This window comes from Rutidosis leptorrhynchoides, chromosome 11 (assembly GCF_046630445.1).
Source record: "Rutidosis leptorrhynchoides isolate AG116_Rl617_1_P2 chromosome 11, CSIRO_AGI_Rlap_v1, whole genome shotgun sequence".
In the NCBI taxonomy this organism is placed as follows: domain Eukaryota; kingdom Viridiplantae; phylum Streptophyta; class Magnoliopsida; order Asterales; family Asteraceae; genus Rutidosis; species Rutidosis leptorrhynchoides.
Window position 1 is genome coordinate 264,013,750 of NC_092343.1, and position 21,369 is coordinate 264,035,118.

Below are 21,369 nucleotides of genomic sequence, written 5' to 3' on the forward strand. Positions count from 1 at the left end.
TTATTAAAGTGAATTATTAAAGTATGAATTATTAAAGTGAATTATTAAAGTATGAATTATTAAAGTGAATTATTAAAGTATAATTATTATAGTGAATTATTAAAGTATGAATTATTAAAGTTAAAGTAAAGTAAAAATAAAGTAAAGGTAAAGTTTAAGTATAGTAAAAGTATAAAACTATGTACGTATAATACGCGTATAAATATATATAATATTAATTTAAATCGTTATATATATTTAATAAAATAAAATATAAATATCGTTATCTTTATCATACTAGTTAAGTAATGAGTTGTCAAAAGTGGTTCTAGATATTTATAAAAGTTATATACGTTTTAATAATAAAGTTCTTTTTAAACTGAAAACGTTTTTGTACGTTTGAAACTAAATAGATTAATCGAGTCTTTATGAGATTCAGTCTTCCACTATCATTTGTCTAGTTCTCAATGATTGACAATTTGTTCATATTTATAAATCACTTTACCATTTTCCGAATATTGTTAAAATGAAAAGATTTCTCAAATCAACGTGGGCCTTTCAACAGAGACTTGTAATCATAAATCAATATATCTGATAATTCAATCATTTGATCTTATCTTCTAATTCCATTGATAAACATTTTGAAACAGATACAATCATATAAAGTATTTAATCTAATATTTTGTTTACGTTTCAAGTTATAATATATATACACATATACATATATAATCATATTCGTTTAATGGTTCATGAATCGTTGGAACTTGGTCGAGGTTGAATGAATGTATGAACATAGTTTAAAATTCTTGAAATTTAACTTAACAAATATTGCTTATCGTGTCGGAAACATATAAAGATTAAAGTTTAAATTTGGTTGGAAATTTCCGGGTTGTCACATCGGGTAAGGGTTCTTCAATTTTGTTCAACTTCCCTTCATATTTGAGAACGATTCTCAAGTTGCGATGCCAGTCTAGGAAGTTTGAACCATTGAGTTTCTCCTTCTTCAACAAAGAACGGAGATTGTTTTGGTTTACGTTTTGATTGTTTGACATCTACAAAAGAACATGATTCAATTTAGTATTTTTGATATAAAACTTTAATAAATTAACTACCCAAGTTTTTATATATTTTAAAAACAATTAATTTACGAAAGCCTAAGATCCACATAGAAATTCCATAGCCACATCTGTTGATCAGCTAGCAGTTATGGAGTCTATTGGTAGGTAGCGGGTAACAATTGCATCACAAGTACAACTCTTAGATCTTTATGGAACCTAGAGATATGTGTAGTCCAACAAACCACTATTATCTACTGGCATGTTTGTCCCATCCTTACCTCGAACTCAGGTCTCACCGTGAATATGATTAAGTCGTTTGTAGCGACCCCGACAAATCGTCAAGTGACGGCGTCGACTACGTAGGTCCCATTACCTGGTCATAAGTCTTTAAAACAGACGTTTGACCCAAAATATATCGCATCCATTCAAGTGTAAAGATTGTTTCAAAGTTTACAAAGATAATTGACCACAAGTTAAGTTACAACGTTATAAGTACAAATGAAAACTATGCGACACAGTTTAAATAAGTTCAAAAGATGCTCCAAAATGCATGTATACTCGACATCCAAGCAAGTATCAAAAGAGTGCGGAAGCATGTATCACTAAGCATTCAAAACCTGAGAAAACATAGAAGAATCTGTCAACGAAAACGTTGGTGAAATCATAGGTTTAGTAAGTATTAAACGTTGTTTTTGAACCACAAGATTTTGTATTTCCATAACGTAGATTATCCAAATCATTTGCATTCCAAAAGTGTTGTTATACGCGAGCACTCAATTATCAAAACTTAACCAACGTTACCCCATCACACAGTGCTAGAACCCACACTAAAACACAAAAATATATTTCATCCGCATAACGGTAGCGAACCGTCCGAATGAGGGTTTGTTAAACCCGTATGGCCACACAATATAAGTTCTCGCTTACACCATGCAAGTGTAACTAATGATAATCGAATTGAGGCATTTTTGTTCTAACTCGCACGTGGAATGTTTGTTTTCACACTTGTGTTCAAAACATAAAAGTAAGTAGTACAAGATGTAACAAAGTATATGTTTTCTCAGCCCACGATTTAAAAGTATAAAAGTTGTTGAAAAGGTGGGACTATGATCTCACCTTGAGCGCAAGAGTTAATAAAGTACTTCAACGAGTAAACGTGCAAAGAACAATGCTAGTCTCGACCTAAACAATTAGGTTGTATCAATAACGATAGTCACGAAAGGTCAAAGTTGTTCAATTAGTCCTATGGCTCGTTACGACTCGATTATATTAACATGTGAATCAACTAGTCAAGTTTCATGCAAGTTACAAGTAATTAATCATGTTAGAAAGGTTGCATAAGTATTTGGTTAAGTTTGACAAAAAGTCAAACTTGGTCGGGTCAAAGTCAACGAAAAAGTCAACATGTTCGGGTCGGGTCTCGGACTATTTTTCTATGCTAATTATTCATATACAAGTATATTAGAACAAGTTTCATGTGAATCGGAGGTCGGTAGCTAGTCAAACATTTCACGTGAAATGGGACAAAGAGGTCAGAATCTGACCAGGCCAATCCGCGCGCCGCGCGGGGATGGGGCGCGCCGAGCCACCATCTGGGCAGAGAATTCTGGTCAGTTTTTCAAAGTATGCACGAACCAAAACCTTTTCCAACCCAACTCTTGACCCGCAAAAACTTATAATGCCTATCATATATCGTTGGAAAGGTATTTTGACGAGGAATACAACTAAGCACATTTCATCAATCAAACTTCCACTTACAACAACCAAAAACCGTAATTAAACATTCATAATCAAAGTTTAAGTTCCAAAAACGCATTTTATGATTCGGGCAACCAATTTACATGTATGTTATGCCGTTTCGAAGGTAATCAAACACACATTGCAACAAAACACTTAACAACAATATCTCATAGCATTTGACGCATCAAAAGTTCATGTAAAGTTCATCAAACCCTAATCCAAGTTCACAAAATCATTAATCATGTTCTTGGAGTTTCCTTAATCAACCTATACATCAAAACGAAGCTAATGATACTAGTAACACTTTTAAAACATGCACTTTAACAATCTAACAACATTTGATCATCCAAAATCAAGGATTTAGCAAGTAATTTTCATATTGAACTAGTTACACCAAAAACAACGAATCGAGCATACAAATTACATACACGACATCACAATGAGCCATAGACACTAATTAACAACATTTCAAGTCAAAAACACGAATTTAGAGAAATCTAGAGTTTTAGAAATGTTACCCAAACTTGATGATATTGGTATCAAAATGTAGAGGATGAAGAGAGGATCACGAAAATGTAATTTGTTTTGATGTTTGCTTCTCCAATCGGATTTAGATGATGATTGAATGAATTTGGAATTTGGGTGTGTTCTTGCTAGAGAGAAAGAGAGAGAGAGGGAGATGGTTGAATGGTGGTGATTGGGGTGGACTAGGTGACCTAGTCAACTAGTTTGCCCCGTGTCAATTTTAGTCCCTCGAGTTTGTAGTCGGGTGCGGAAAATACCTAAACGGAATATTTTAAAACGCGTATTAACGGAAGATATTAAAATCCGATAACGAGAAATTTAGAATGTTAGCTAACGGAGGTTACGAATCTAGATACGAGGAATATTATCTAAAAAGAAAAAGACGGCGTTAAAAATAATTTAACGGAAAAATGCGGGATGTTACATTATCCACACCTCAAAAGAAATTTCGTCCCGAAATTTAGTTGGAAGTAATAGTCGATGTCTCTTGCTCGAGACCTTTCGTTGTCAATGCTATAAGTAAGTGAGGATACGTCCTTGGACATTTTCACGATTTCGGATAGTCGGGATTTTACGTTGTATTAAGGTTTGGTTTCACGATCCATGATTTCAACCAGTTTTTCCCATGAAGAGGAGTTTGTCATCAATAGTTGGTGCATCTAGAAGGATTGCACATTCCTGTTCCGCATGACACGTTTCTAAGTTTGTTACACGAAATGTAGGATAAATGGAAACTTAATTGAGTCGGAAGTTCTAAACGGTAGGAAGCGGTTCCAATACGCCCCAAGGTTTCAAAAGGTTCAATATTGCGGTTATAACCTTCCTCGATTTCCCAAAATGGATTACACCTTTCCAAGGTGCGGGTTCTCAATATTACGCGGTTACACACTGGGATTTTGTGAGGTTTTCATATAAGTTTGGTATAACTCTTTTGGCGACTACAGATCGTCTCGAGCCCTCCTCGGATTTGAATGATTTCAATTGGTGTTTCTTGATGGAGTTCAGATTTCGGTGGTTGATGCTTTGGTTAAATGAACAGGGGTATGACATTAGCGGTCATATAGGGTTTCGGAAAGTGCGGGTGAACACACGAGTGGTAACTACTGTTGTACGAGTGATCTACTAAAGGTGACAATACGAGTTTGTGACATGTCTTTCCAAGACGTAAATCGTTCGTTTTCTCGGTTCATCGGTTGTGGGAGATACGCGGTACTCACGTCTAAGCGGGTTCCCAAGGTTCCTTGTAAAACTAGAAGTGAAACGAGTATTTCGATACGGAATAATTGACAAGGATACACCGTGTTGGAATAGAATCTCTTAAGATACGTTTGAACAAGTTAGTTAGGGTTCGAAAAATGTTCGTTAGGACTATTCACCCTCATGGCGAATACTAATGTAATATGAGGAATTTCTCTATCCATGGAGAAATGTTACAAGGAGTTTCTTTAAACGGAAATGCGAGCGATAAAGATAGGAGTGAAATGAGGACTTAGAATAGGATGAGCTTACATCTCGAGGTTGCCATAACGTGCCTCTAGTTGTCAAAAGTTGAAGTCTGAAAGAGAAACGAGGTAGTACACGTAGTTGTATAGTTCGGGGTTGAATAATAGTTGACCGATTATCAGAAACACAAGGGCGTTAAGTCAAAGAAGAGTGAAGTATCGTTGGATTGTGTGCTATCTTAAATTCCAGTAATATCAGATGGTGACGGTGAAATAACAGAGGTATGTAGTGTGGTACGTGATGACGAGAAGATTGATCGGATCTACAGTTTAGTATTCGAATTCTTCGTGCAAAATAACGAATTTTAGTTACGTTAATTTTGAGTCGAGAGAGTATGCCTTTCGGCGTTCATGTAGAAATATTTCCATGTTTGAGTTCCATCTGTTGCTATACGATTTTAACTAGAAATGTTGGTGTGAAGAATCACGCTCAAGGTTCGAACACGGAGAGGTTTAAAGTTTTCCCTTAGTGAGTTAACGAGTTTAAAAGTCGGGTAACACGAGAAAAGTCAGAAATGAATCTTCGGTGATAACAGGCGAGATCTAAGATTTTACGAATACAAGTCTGAGTTGAGAGAGTTTCATGATCACGTGTGGCTTGATTTCGAGATTGATTGTAATGCCTTGACCATTAACATCATGGTCTAGAAAATTTGACTTCGTTTAACAGAAATTCTCACTCGGAGAATTTGGTATAGAGTTGCTCTTTTCTCAAAGTTCGAGCGTAAGATGATGATGTTGTTCGTTTGCCTTCTTTACTTGAATAAGTTAAGATGTCATCTATAAATATGATAACAGATTTGTCTAGATAAGTTGCATACGTGGTTTAGGAGGTTCATGAATACGGACGGAGTCCTAAATAAATCAAACGGTACTAAGAGGGATTTACAACTAACGTTGCGAGCTCGGAAAATGGCTTAGGAGACATCGTCTCCCTTAACCCCCAATTGATGATAACCGGAACGGAGGTCGATTTGGAACATACGGGATTCGTGCAAATAATCATGAGGTCATGGATGCGAGGGAGAGGGTATCGGTTTCCAACCGAAAATTTCTTAGTTCACAATAATCTATACATAAATGTAGGGCAACAATTTCTCCTTAATGAATAGGTTTTGAGTTCCTTAGTTCTATTGGTGTCGAGTTCAATTTCTTAACGTATATCCTCCGATAATATTTATAGGCACACAATATTTTTCCGTTGGTCGCTTAAATCGTCTAAGTAGTATCTGGGGGAAAGAGGTGGAATATAAAGAGCACGAGTCAAATCCTTGGTTATAAAACGTCTAACGGTACTCGAATCGAATAAGTATGAAATATACGGTTTGTTGTGAAGAAACGTACCCGTGACTAGTCCATCATCGTCTCGGGCATCCTAGGTGTCGATGTTGTAAGTTCAACGGCGCGCGTTGGTTTTTGCTTTATTCTTTGGGCATTCATTCCTAAAATGACCCGATTGGCCACATTTGTAGCAAATACTCGGCTTTGGTGCGTCGGGCCCCTTTTGAGTGACGGGGGCGGTACTTCCACAATACTTGGCAATATGACCACTACCTTGGCACCGATGGCAAATTAGCTTGCCACATTCACCAAAATGATGCTTGTGGCATTTGTTGCAAAAAGGTCGTGTCCCGGCATAACTTTTCTTGCCGACGGGGGTGAGAGGTTCCTTGGAAAAGTTGTTGTTGTAGTTACTCGATTGGGGGGCTTCCCATTTTCTTTTGTTGTCACCCGACTCATCCTCGGCTTTAGGTGCCGGCACTTCAATCTCGTCTACGGTTTCGATCAATTGACGGGCCATATTCAGGGCCTCTTGGTGATTACTGGGTTTGGATGACATTACTCCTTGTTTGATGCTCTTGGGAAGACCATCCATGTAAAGTTCAACCCTTAGAGGTTCGGGGGTCACGAGGTTTGGGCACATCAAGGATAGCTCAGAAAATCGTTGATTATATGCCTTTAGGTCATTCCCGACCGCTTTTAAAGTTCTTAGTTCGTGTTCGAGCTTACGGGTCTCTTCGCACGGGAAGTATTCGGTGATCATCTTTTTCTTTAAGTCGGCCCATGAGAGTGTGTGGGCTTCATCGATACCCACCGACAGCACATACGTATTCCACCATGTGAGGGCGATACCGGCAAAAGTGTGGGTGGAATATTTGACTTTGTCTTGGTCCCGACAACCGCTTATGCTAAAAACGGCTTCTGTTTGCTCAAACCATCGGGTGAGCACAACCGGTCCTCCGGTCCCATCGAAGGTGTGAGGTTTGCACCCCATGAAAGTTTTGTAGGAGCAACCCTCGTTTGAATTACCGGCTCCATGGTTGTTGTGGTTGTGGTTGTTATTGATGTCGGAGGAGATACTAGCCATAGCCGCACCTATGGCGGTGGCTATCATGCGTTGAAAAGCTTGTTCGGAAGTTTCATTACGTGGCCCGCGAAAGGGAGGCATTGTTCCTTCAAGACACAAGAATATCGTTGATTAGTATTCTCAATAATACTAATCATGATAGGGAATGATGATGTAGAGAAAATTTTCCTTGACTCGCCTTAAATTCTTTATGTCATAATGTCGGAATGTCCATATGAATCACCGTAATATAATCCCGGCAATTATATTACCCTGATTCTCATGTGCATTTAACATTACCTCATAAAGTCAAGGTGGCGCGTCAACAAAATTTATCAACGTAAGATCAAGATCGAATACGAGTTAGATATGATTGAAGAGTTCGAGTATAAATGCACAAATAGTCAAGTAATTCCTACTTCAGCCTATATGCCGGTTGTAGTCTAGATTCACCTATGTACCCTATGACTCGGGGTGGACACAAATGAACTCTAAATCCCTACAACCAAGGCTCTGATACCACTTGTAGCGACCCCGACAAATCGTCAAGTGATGGCGTCGACTACGTAGGTCCCATTACCTGGTCATAAGTCTTTAAAACAGACGTTTGACCCAAAATATATCGCATCCATTCAAGTGTAAAGATTGTTTCAAAGTTTACAAAGATAATTGACCACAAGTTAAGTTACAACGTTATAAGTACAAATGAAAACTATGCGAAACAGTTTAAATAAGTTCAAAAGATGCTCCAAAATGCATGTATACTCGACATCCAAGCAAGTATCAAAAGAGTGCGGAAGCATGTATCACTAAGCATTCAAAACCTGAGAAAACATAGAAGAATCTGTCAACGAAAACGTTGGTGAAATCATAGGTTTAGTAAGTATTAAACGTTGTTTTTGAACCACAAGATTTTGTATTTCCATAACGTAGATTATCCAAATCATTTGCATTCCAAAAGTGTTGTTATACGCGAGCACTCAATTATCAAAACTTAACCAACGTTACCCCATCACACAGTGCTAGAACCCACACTAAAACACAAAAATATATTTCATCCGCATAACGGTAGCGAACCGTCCGAATGAGGGTTTGTTAAACCCGTATGGCCACACAATATAAGTTCTCGCTTACACCCTGCAAGTGTAACTAATGATAATCGAATTGAGGCATTTTTGTTCTAACTCGCACGTGGAATGTTTGTTTTCACACTTGTGTTCAAAACATAAAAGTAAGTAGTACAAGATGTAACAAAGTATATGTTTTCTCAGCCCACGATTTAAAAGTATAAAAGTTGTTGAAAAGGTGGGACTATGATCTCACCTTGAGCGCAAGAGTTAATAAAGTACTTCAACGAGTAAACGTGCAAAGAACAATGCTAGTCTCGACCTAAACAATTAGGTTGTATCAATAACGATAGTCACGAAAGGTCAAAGTTGTTCAATTAGTCCTATGGCTCGTTACGACTCGATTATATTAACATGTGAATCAACTAGTCAAGTTTCATGCAAGTTACAAGTAATTAATCATGTTAGAAAGGTTGCATAAGTATTTGGTTAAGTTTGACAAAAAGTCAACGAAAAAGTCAACATGTTCGGGTCGGGTCCCGGACTATTTTTCTATGCTAATTATTCATATACAAGTATATTAGAACAAGTTTCATGTGAATCGGAGGTCGGTAGCTAGTCAAACATTTCACGTGAAATGGGACAAAGAGGTCAGAATCTGACCAGGCCAATCCGCGCGCCGCGCGGGGATGGGGCGCGCCGCGCCACCATCTGGGCAGAGAATTCTGGTCAGTTTTTCAAAGTATGCACGAACCAAAACCTTTTCCAACCCAACTCTTGACCCGCAAAAACTTATAATGCCTATCATATATCGTTGGAAAGGTATTTTGACGAGGAATACAACTAAGCACATTTCATCAATCAAACTTCCACTTACAACAACCAAAAACCGTAATTAAACATTCATAATCAAAGTTTAAGTTCCAAAAACGCATTTTATGATTCGGGCAACCAATTTACATGTATGTTATGCCGTTTCGAAGGTAATCAAACACACATTGCAACAAAACACTTAACAACAATATCTCATAGCATTTGACGCATCAAAAGTTCATGTAAAGTTCATCAAACCCTAATCCAAGTTCACAAAATCATTAATCATGTTCTTGGAGTTTCCTTAATCAACCTATACATCAAAACGAAGCTAATGATACTAGTAACACTTTTAAAACATGCACTTTAACAATCTAACAACATTTGATCATCCAAAATCAAGGATTTAGCAAGTAATTTTCATATTGAACTAGTTACACCAAAAACAACGAATCGAGCATACAAATTACATACACGACATCACAATGAGCCATAGACACTAATTAACAACATTTCAAGTCAAAAACACGAATTTAGAGAAATCTAGAGTTTTAGAAATGTTACCCAAACTTGATGATATTGGTATCAAAATGTAGAGGATGAAGAGAGGATCACGAAAATGTAATTTGTTTTGATGTTTGCTTCTCCAATCGGATTTAGATGATGATTGAATGAATTTGGAATTTGGGTGTGTTCTTGCTAGAGAGAAAGAGAGAGAGAGGGAGATGGTTGAATGGTGGTGATTGGGGTGGACTAGGTGACCTAGTCAACTAGTTTGCCCCGTGTCAATTTTAGTCCCTCGAGTTTGTAGTCGGGTGCGGAAAATACCTAAACGGAATATTTTAAAACGCGTATTAACGGAAGATATTAAAATCCGATAACGAGAAATTTAGAATGTTAGCTAACGGAGGTTACGAATCTAGATACGAGGAATATTATCTAAAAAGAAAAAGACGGCGTTAAAAATAATTTAACGGAAAAATGCGGGATGTTACATCGTTCAATTTGGAAACAGTGAAAATTTAGCCTAGTCTCACTCATAACTAAAAATCCACCTCGTGGATATAATTCAATTAGGTCTCACCGTAATAAAAAAATAACGAGGAGTGTTTGCAAGCTCATTGGATGGCATGACTTAAATTTGATGGGTTTATTGAAAAAGTTTGTGTTAACGAATAATGCATGCACACAAGATTCGTTACACTAATTGTTAAAAATATTTTAACCAATTATATATGTCGATAGTGTTTGTGTGTCTAATTTGTTATTTTATCTAAAAAATTAACAAATACACAAATGTGTATCGTTTTAAAACAATTTTAAAAGATGTCGATCATATATATTATTTGAGTTTCAAAAACATTTAACTTTAAACTCGTTAGAGTTTAACATTTAAAATCATCAATTTTAATCTTTGAAACTCGTTACCGATTTTATTTGATGTTTTCATCAAAAACATTCTGCATATATTATAATCAGCAATTAAATATAAAATGCAATAAATAAAACACAACCATGCATCACACACATACATAGCCTAGCCCAAAATATCCTATGCTTGATCCCATGAGCCGTCATGGGATCAAGAGGTCAAACTAAGGACAAACCATAGCTCCCACTTGATTCAAAATCCAAGTGAAAACTTGCCGAACACCATCGTTGTTAACTTGACCTGTTCGCCATCTTCTAAGTCAAGCTCCAAGTTGCATCTTTATCTTCAATCTTCATCTTATTACATTTATTTAAAATTGAAAATACGACTAGTATAGTACATTTACAAATTGAAATAAGCCTAATACAATACTATGAAATTGAAAATAAACAAAATACAACTTTGGCTTCTATGGCCTCCAATTAAATCAAAAACAACATGGCATAAAATTGCCGTAACCAACAATCACAACAATCACACATTGGTCGGGGCATTAAGGGCTATGTATGCAATCACAATTTAATAACAACATTATTAAACCTATATATGGCTTGTCCATGGTTATAATGCATGTGTATAACCATGGAATAAAATAAATATTAAATAACCAATAATTATCCAAGCCATAACTTTCCAAATTCAAAATTTAAATAGTGAATTTCTTCAGATCTTATTTGTGCGTCATGAGGTAATCAACTAAGTTGACTTTCAAAACCATAAGGGTTTTGACTTTTACCAATTCACCACAAAGCTAGATCTAAAAAAAAAAAAAATCATTCGACAATTAAGACGGTGTAAAAGCGGCTCATGATACCACTATAGGAAAATCGTGTGTACTTTTAACAATTCAGATTAACGCAGCGGATAATTAAAATAATAATCTTTTATTATTTTATGAACAAAAATTACAAAATTAAATAATCATTTATTTAAAACATGCACACGATTAATCTATCTCATGGATCCAGTTACACCAATAATAATTGTCAAGAATATAAAAATTACAAAGTGGAGTTAACGGTATACATTTCTTGAAGAAACTGATGAACGGAGAGAAACCTATGATCAAAGGGTATGACCGCCTCTTTGGATAGTCCACTACACTTTCGAACAACGTCAATGGATGCTAGTCCAAACCCAAGTGATTTATCAATATAATCTAATTATATTAATAAATAAATAAATACTTCCGTATAGAATTACAAAAGGAAAACAATATGCATATTGCTTTTGCGGCTCCTACGAATAGTAGGGGTTTTTGAGATTTTATAACTTTGACAGAGGGTTTTTAGATTTATATTCGTATCACTCTTATCCCTTACAAGACTAATAAGAAAAATATATATATGAAAAATTAACCGACTCAAAATAGGTCGGCAAACCAAAACGCGTACAAGATATTTGTTTCCCAAACTAATATTATACGTAGCAAGCAAGTCAACATATAAATCTTTGTTAATTAATTAATTATTTTATATAATAATTAAAAAATTCATTTAATTACAATTATTTAATTAATTCAAAATTAATCACTCAATTAATTCATGACGGAGTATTTTAACTTGTTTCATCACTTGAGTAATATATATACATCATATATATATTTCATTTGACGTCTAGGTGTATATATGTGTGATTCCAAAGGCTCAAATAAATTTAACCATATAGTTTTACGTTGTACCTTGCACATTAATCCTTCAGTAGTATCTATGTCATGCACACCTATATCTCGCTAGCTTCATACTTACAAATAATTAAGTAGATAATATCTTCCTACTAAGATAACCCTTTTTCAACCCACAAAACATTAGGGAAAAAAATAACGTCAATTAAAAAAGAAAATCATACTTTTTCATTGATTTCAATCTGAAAATTCAATTAAACATTCAACATTGCACTTATATGAACTATACACCCACAAGGTACTGTTAAAAATTCACGCATTTAATATCTAGAACGAATAGTGTGTGAAAGCCGACAGATATAACACACAAAGATTGAAACAAAATACTTGGAAAATAAGAAAAGGAAAAAAAAACCAGGTACAATAAAGATGGAGGTGGAAAGCTGAGCAAGGGAAAAAGTGAAGAAATTTGGAAAAAGAAAACTATTTAAGCTTTGTTTGCAGAATACCCCACGTGTAGATCGCACTAATAAAACTTCCCCTTTTTTAATGTTTTTTGGAAAGAGAAAAAAAAAAACAACTGAAAGTTAGGGTCGAACCCGGGTGACCAACTGAGCAAACATACCATTCAAATAATAAGTGGAACAGATATTATAAATCACATTATGGCCGTAGGTTTAATAATAAAAAAAAAAACTAACACTAATTAGCACTAAATAACATGAACAGTGGTCTACTGGTCTTATTATTATTATTAACTAGAAAAAATTCACTGCGCGTTGCTGCGGTGTATTTGAGTATACATTGTTTGGTACCTAATATATTAATGGTCTGCATATTGCGGTGAAATATTTTAACGTCTTTTATGAAATTAATATTGCGTGAAAACTTAGGCAAAAAGTTGGGGAAAGAAAGAGGACAAAAGGACTCGAACTCTGATTTTTTCCTTTACTAATTTTTTTAACTTACCACTTGTTTTAGTCATGTACTTGATATATATATATATATATATATATATATATATATATATATATATATATATATATATATATATATATATATATATATATATATATATATATATATTCCAAAAAAAATTAAAAAAGGGTCCGTTTCGAATATATTTATTTGCGCCTTTTTCGTAAAGTTATTTTGAGTTTAATGGTGATGACAAATCAATTTAACTTGGGGCGAAAAAATTCCCGTATAAATGTGTGTATATAATTAATCCAAATCTTTTTTTTACAAAATAGCTCCGTTTCGAACACAGTTAGTTGCGTTTTGTTCGTAAAATTATTTCGAATTGACCGATGATAACGGATAAATTTAACTCGTTGTGAAAAAAAAGATAAGTCCTGTTAAAAAAATGGGTGAGATTTATTAAATGTTTATTATATTAAATTTGAAAATTCTATTTTGCCCCCCAATCTGTTGCTTATTTTCATTTTTTAACCCTGAAAGTTAACAACTATTACCCCTCAAATTTTAGCCAATTAATTCTTCCCTTAGTAACCTATTGCCTGATGTATACAATAGTACATATTTTAAAGTTGAATACATATAATAGGAGATTTAAAAATTAGATACATACAATATAAATTTGATGAAAGTTCAATATATCTTGGAACAATTTTCTCATAAAAATTTGATAGAACAAAATTTGCACTATATTAATAAAAAAAGTGTTTTAACTTCCCTCTTTATTTTCATTGATCAATGGTTTGTTGTAAATTATGTCGCTTCTCCCTATCTCTTAAAAATTATATGGTTCGTCCATGTGATTTTAAATATCAACGGCACTGGTCCTTGTGGTTTATTGTAAATTATGTCGCTCGTCCCTATCTCTTTAAAATTATATGGTTCGTCCCTATGGTTTTAAATATCAACGGCGCTGGTCCCCGTGGATTATTATTATTATTATTATTATTATTATTATTATTATTATTATTATTATTATTAAAAGGGATTATTTTTCAAACTCATATTGAATCAGATCGATCTTTTCCCTGTTGACCTTTTCATAATATTCAATATTGTCAATATAACAACAATCGTACCATAACTACGCAATTTGAAGTTTCAGTTTACATGGATTTGTAGTAGATACAATAGCACAAAATGAAACCCAATAAAGAAATCATCTCTCTTCTTTAAAAAGTCAGGGTGAACACGTAAGAGATATTCCTACTCGGCTACTCCTATATCAATGCTATAAAATTAACAACATATATCATTCAACAATATATCTAACACTAATATGAGATACTAGTGCAAAGATCCGTGGAATCACGGGATTTTTAAGAATTTTTTTTAATGATACGCTATAAAATCAACGTGCAGATAAAGTAATGAAATTCATTAAGTTATATGAGATAGAAAAAACAATGTTTAACCAAATCGTTGAAAGAACGACAATTAAAAAAAGAAATCCAAAAGTATAGTCTTTAAGTTACAAAAACATGATGGTTGAAAATATTCATCCATATTTTTAAAGAAAAACTTAATGACAGTCATCCGTATAAGATAATCATTAATTTTTAAAAGAAAGAGATAACATAGAAGCACCCGAGCTCAATTTGCAAGTATTTAGTAAAAATGCCAAATAATCTACAAGTTAGTGTTATAATTTCTTAAATACGCATTTCATGGTTAAATACCTCCATATAAACTAAATAAAAATTCATTCCACACAACTACTTTTCACATCACCATCGCAAGCTATATACATTCAATCTTAATCATAGTTACTACCTTAATAGTTAGTCCAATCTTTGATACTTGTATCGACAAAATTTGATCATACAACATAAGTAAATCTGAAAAGATAGCTTATCCATCAACGTGAACTGCTTGTATACTTCAACAACACATAGATATCTGCAACACCAAAATTATGTCAAAAGTGATTAAGTACCTCATTATCCTTCAATGCTTTTATAAATAGCTCTACACATCCATATGTGCCATACGTTACATTAGGAAAGTACGAACACACTGCACCATATAAGGAATGAACCAAGACATTGCAACATCTACGTAGTTAACACAAATTCTCATTCTCATTAATTATGATATTACCATCAAACTGTACTAAACTAAAGTACCAAGTAACAGGATCTTTACCAATCAAACTATTACGGAGTAAATCTTAAAAACATATTGATTAAAGAACGTATACCACATGCTTCTTTACCTACATCAAAAGGGTATTATTCATAATTCTGATGAATGAATCACAACCATTCCACTCCTACATCATTAAAAACTCACTACTTTAAAATAAATATGTCTGGTAAATTAGATGTAATAACAAATGGTGCTATATATCATGATTCAAACTAAATGTCATTATTATGCAAAGAAAGAGTACCAAATAGTGTATGATCAAATCTTTGAGCACCAAAATTCATCTCATTTATTCAATATAGCTCATATATCCTATTCAACACATTATTCTTATACAAACCATCCAATTTCCTCACACTTACAATCTTTACGTTAGTGTTTTCATACCTAATATACATTTGCATATCATCTTAAGAACTCAAACCATACTTCAAGGTAAGATCGTTCTAGATTCTGAAATATAGCAACAGACATATTTTTAGAAGAAAAATACACAATGCATCTTTTCTAAGTATTAAATACACTTTGAATCGAAAATCGTCGTTCTTCTAAAAACTTGAAGGCACTTTTCCTTCACTGTAACATTGACTACAAAGACTAAATGTAATTTCAGTTGCTTATATCTTTATTTCAAAAAAAAAAAAAAATGGGTTGACCCACCCATTTAGCCACCCTTAAAAAAACAATGAAGATGATATATGGGTCAACAGGGAAAAAATAGTTTCTTTAAGCAATAAATATCAACACAAAACAACCAAACTAAAATGAAACCATCATTAAACGTTATAACTTAAAACCTATCTATCATGAAAATGAACATAAATAAACCTATCTATACCATAACTAAATACGGAGTACATCATTCAAATCACTTTAAAGCAAACCTATTAATAATTAGAAGACATCTATTACCAAATGATTCAAATGACATTTATATGGACTACATAAAAAAACTTACTCAAAAGCATTTCATTAAACGTACACTTGTTGAGCACTTCATGAATAACATGTTATCAATCACTAATAATTTACAAAAACACAATGTAGTCAATATGAACACTCCTTATTCCCATAATACTTACAAAAACACTAATAGTATATAAGGAAACTTTTATTGTACTACCCAAGTCAGTTTCTTATGAACATTGTGATTACTCAAAGTTTGGAGTAGCACAATCAAAATGACATAAAACTTCTTTGTTAATAAATAGATTTCATTTAGACATTTGATATATTAACAATACCTTACCGTTTTGAATAGATTGAACTGAAATACATGTCTTTATTGGGCTTTTCATCCATCTTCTATTTTCAAATTCCACAAGGATATCCACCAACATAATCTGCAATAGCCACTAAGTAAACATACCGAATAAAAATCTAAGTTATTGAAACAATAGAATAGCAAAGATTTTAATTAGATTGTGGGTTATGTGCTTAAGAAAACCTAGAAAATAAAATTTAAATTATCATAAATTTATAGCAGCTGTGATTGTTAGCTTTTCAAAGAGTACAAAATGTGACATATATGTGAGAGTCTTTCAAGGAGCAAACCTGTAAAATTTACTCAGACCTAAGTTTAATGAATTTTTATCAACAAATAAAGAGCCTATTGATCTTTCTATTGTTGGACTTCGAAAGCAAGCATCATGTAGCTCTCTTTCATAATACTCTGCATAAAACAAAGTTCATTTACTAATTAGCCAACACATCATGCCATTAGAAAATTGATTAGAGTAAGCATCTCATTCTATATCATTTACTCATAACAGATAGTACATGGAACTTACAAACGACCTTTAACGGGTCAAGCCATCTTCTTAAGCCCTTCAACCACTCCAACAACCGCTTTGTCAATACCTTTATTTTATGAAATTCGGATAGCACCAGATAAATTATCTTAATGATCAATAAATCCAAATACTCTTATTGCCTGATATAATCATGCAAGCAAAATAAAATCCCTACAAATATCAAGCAATAAAACCCCGAAAACTTAAACCAAACCACTGACTAAACAAACAAAACGCAAACCTAATTACGGAGTATAAAAGAGTAACAACCTAACAATTTTTAATCCATGTCTAAAAGCTGGATAACAATTTTCTAACAAAATAAGTTGGAAAAGAATTGAAAATCGAAACCTGCATATTAACTCGTGTGTAGTCTTGTTATGCGGCACCATCAGCAGCTTCTTCCATTTTAAGTATAAGAGGCGATGGTTCTACAACGACGATGTTGATGGTTTAATCGATTGAAACCCTAACCACTGGCCAAATGTAGTGAAAGAATGGTGGAAGAATGGTTGAGAAATCTAATGCTTATAACTGGTGTGCAATTTGAAAGAGGCGTGCAATTTGAATTTGGGGCAGTGGCGTGCAAACTTTTTTAGGGCTTCAAGAAGAAAAGCTGCACATTTAATTTAATTTGACTTTATTTAAATATTTGATTTTATTTAATTACGGAGTATTATTAAGATTTTTTTAATTTAAAAATTATGGATTAGTGATGTCATTCAATAGTGGTTAGGAAGTGACATGTGTCCTCATAATTTTTTTAAGGTATGATTTTTATTATAAAGTGATGTCACTTAAGTGGCATTTTCATAGAATTTAGTAGATTAATCAAAATAGCTACAGATCATTAAATTTCCGGTATTAAAATGATATAATGAAACTATAATTAACCATTGATATTAATAAACGTAACTATAATTAACTACTGATATTAAAAAACATAATTTGAAGCATCAAAAATAAAAACAAAAACACAATAAAGAGGATGAGACGACCCGTCCCAATCCATAAGGATGAATACAATAACATATGATTACATTGCGAGGTATTTGACCTCTAAATGATACATTTTACAAACATTGCATTCGTTTTTAAAAGGCAAACTTTCATTTCATCGAAAGTTGTGACGCCCCGTGCAAAACCATCGTGTACGATTCGTCAACAACAGGATCTTTACACGGTCAAGTACTACATGATGTTTGAAAACCAGTTTGCATTTATAAAAACATAGCGTTTACAAAAGATAACGTGACACAAAGGTCGTTACAAAGTCATTATTTGAAAATAACATAAGTTACGAATGCAAGATAAAAGTTCCATGATTGAGACATCTCTAAATAATACAGCAGAAATCTAACACAGTAGGTCCATAACAGCAAGTTTATAACACCAAGACAGCAAGTCTAACAGTGGAAGCAACATCGTCTAAGCACCTGAGAAATACACTCTTAAAAGTCAACACGAATGTTGGTGAGCTATAGTTTGTCTGTAATCAGTAATGTAATGTAGGCCACGAGATTTTAGTGCTTCAACCAGCAGTTTAAATCCGTAATTCAAATCAGTATGATAAAGTATATGCTTAACCGTGGGCACATGGTAACTAACTTAATGTTTGTAACCCCCTAAAAGTACACTTGGCGAGTGCGTATGTTTACGAAGTATTAAACACCCGTTAAATGCTAGCGCAACTAGCCCGAGTGGGGATGTCAAACCCTATGGATCCATATCTAAGATTCGCGTTCACCTGTTCAAAAACCAATGACTAAACGTTACCGAGCTAAGGGAAAAGTTTATGCCGTTGTATAACCCACACATATATAAAGTTTAAGTACTCTTGCCTAGTATGTAAAACGTAAAAAGCGCATGTATTCTCAGTCCCAAAATAGTTGAAGTAAAAAGGGATGCTATAACTCACAGTGATAAGAGCAGTAAAGTCGATAATGAAAGTATGCGAGTAGTAAGTCGGTCCGAAAGGTCATCAACCTAAGTCAAAGGTTACTAGGTCAGTATGTTATCCTCATAAGTTCTAATAGTGTATAAAATAAGTTTAAGTGTCATCATCATCATCGTTCATCATCATAAAAGCTAAGTAAGTTTGACAAGAATAGAGATCGAAACAATAGGCTGACTTCGGTCAGATTCTACGACCTCTACGTAAATCGAAAAGATGCGTAATCAGTGGCTATGGCTCCATATATGAGTCCCCTAACAGCTGACCAATTTTCAGAACCAAACTCGTCTTCGTTTGACCGTGGCGACGGTTTAAGTGCGAGTAGGTCAGAAATTTCAGCACAACGATAATAGGGTGTAGTGACTTTCGGAAGGCCATAAATCCTAAACCGTAACTCGGATTAAGACGAGGTCTAAACGGAAAATCATCTAATCGAACCGAACTAACTGAAAATTAACTTTCAAGTAGCCCAAGTGGTCTGATCAGATCCCGAAAACAGTAAGCAAGGTGCTCCAGTGGGGTTCTTAATGCTTGATGCTCATCACGGTTCTCATCCTTGATGCTTGTAGCTTCAAGTGTATAACTCGTTGATGGGTTAGCATCACCTTGACCAAGATTCTACCATCAACACACAATATGTTAAGACCAAGTAAGAACACAACTTATTTAAGAGTCTTAGATGGATGATGAACCAAGGTTACATCATATCCTTAGTCTTAACACAATTACAAGTTACATTTACAACTAAAGCTACAAACTTTATTTCAATCAAGAAAGTATGAACATAATCTAAGTCAAATGAAGTGATGGAACCCTAAGCTAGAGAGCTTGGATCCCTTTCACACAAGTTATAAGGTTTCAAAGCTAGAAAGCTTGAACCTTTAGTGTTCTTGAAGAACTTGAAGCATAAAGCTTAGATCTTTAAGTTACATGAAGACCATAAACACAAGTTTTGATCTTTATAACAAAATAAAGAGATCATAAGTTAGGAAACTTAGATCCAACAAAAGATATGAAGATTCAAGCTAGAAAGCTTGCATCTTGGTTGTTCTTGAAAATCTTGAAGCATAAAGCTTGGATCTTTAAGTTACATGAAGATTACAAACACAAGTTTGAATCTTTATAACAAAATAACAAGATTTAAAGTTAAAAGATATAGGTCTACAAAGTAGGTGAAGATTCAAAGCTAGAAAGCTTGAATCTTCCATGTTCTTGAAGGATTCAAATCCATGTTTGAATCTACAAGATGTAATCAAGATCAAAAGCTAAAAAGCTAGACCCATGATGATGATGATGATGAATTCGTGATGATGAGAAGGAGAAGAAGAAGAGAAATTCAAAATACTTACACTTTTAGAGAGAAAAAGACTAGAGAAAGAATTAGAGAGTGAGTGTGTGTGAATTACAAATGAAAGCTAGTGTAAAAAGGATGGAATAAGGCTAGTATTTACAGGTGAATGGGGTATGGGAGGGGTTTCATGGTCGTTGGAATTAGGGGGGATAAGGGGGGACAAAATTTTGCTTTTTGGTAAATGGTTGTCTAAAGTTGGTGCTTATGTTAGGATCCCATGCAACATTAAGGATAATACTTGACATAAATGCTAGCATGTCCCCTCTAATAAATGGACATTTATCTTACATATTAATGGGTCACTAGCTAATAATAATTGGGCTAATTAAATAGTCCACTAACTAGTGTAGGGTGGGCTAAGGCCCAACAAGGTAGAAAGTCCAACAAGACTAACTAGTAAGCATAAGTAAATTACTACGCATAATTAAGCATCCATAAACCCAAGTAATTATTATTATAAAATAATAATTAAGATTTCGTAGTTATAATATTCTGATTACGACAAAAGTTAAACGCGTACGCAGTACGCAGTTTGTTCGTAACGTCAAGTGACACTAACGGTCATAAAGGCTTCCGGTGATCAAGTTAAGTAACCTACGTACTTAAAGGCACATTTTAACACATAAATGAAAGTAAGCCATGTGTATAAAGATTCCAGAGTATAAAGTAGCACAGTACGCACAATACACAGTTTCGCAAAAACACAAGGCACAAAAGCAAGTCGAAAAAGTCGGGTCGTTACATTATCCACCTGTTAATGGAAATTTCGTACCGAAATTTGAGGAGTGACCAACAATGATACCGTATTTGAATAAGAAGAGGCGTATCAAAGTTCCGAGACTCGTGGGATCAGAAGTGTGCTATTTACCTTGAAAGGTACTAGGGCGTATAAGAGTAAGTATAGGTATATGCCTTTGATTAAGTCTCTTGTCCTAAGAGATCAATGAATTGATTTCGTTTTTGGTTAAGATGTGTATGTCATTTGAATATATATACCCACAAAAGGAAAGATGATGTTTTTAGCCTTACAGGCATCTTCAGTAAGATGGATGAATGAA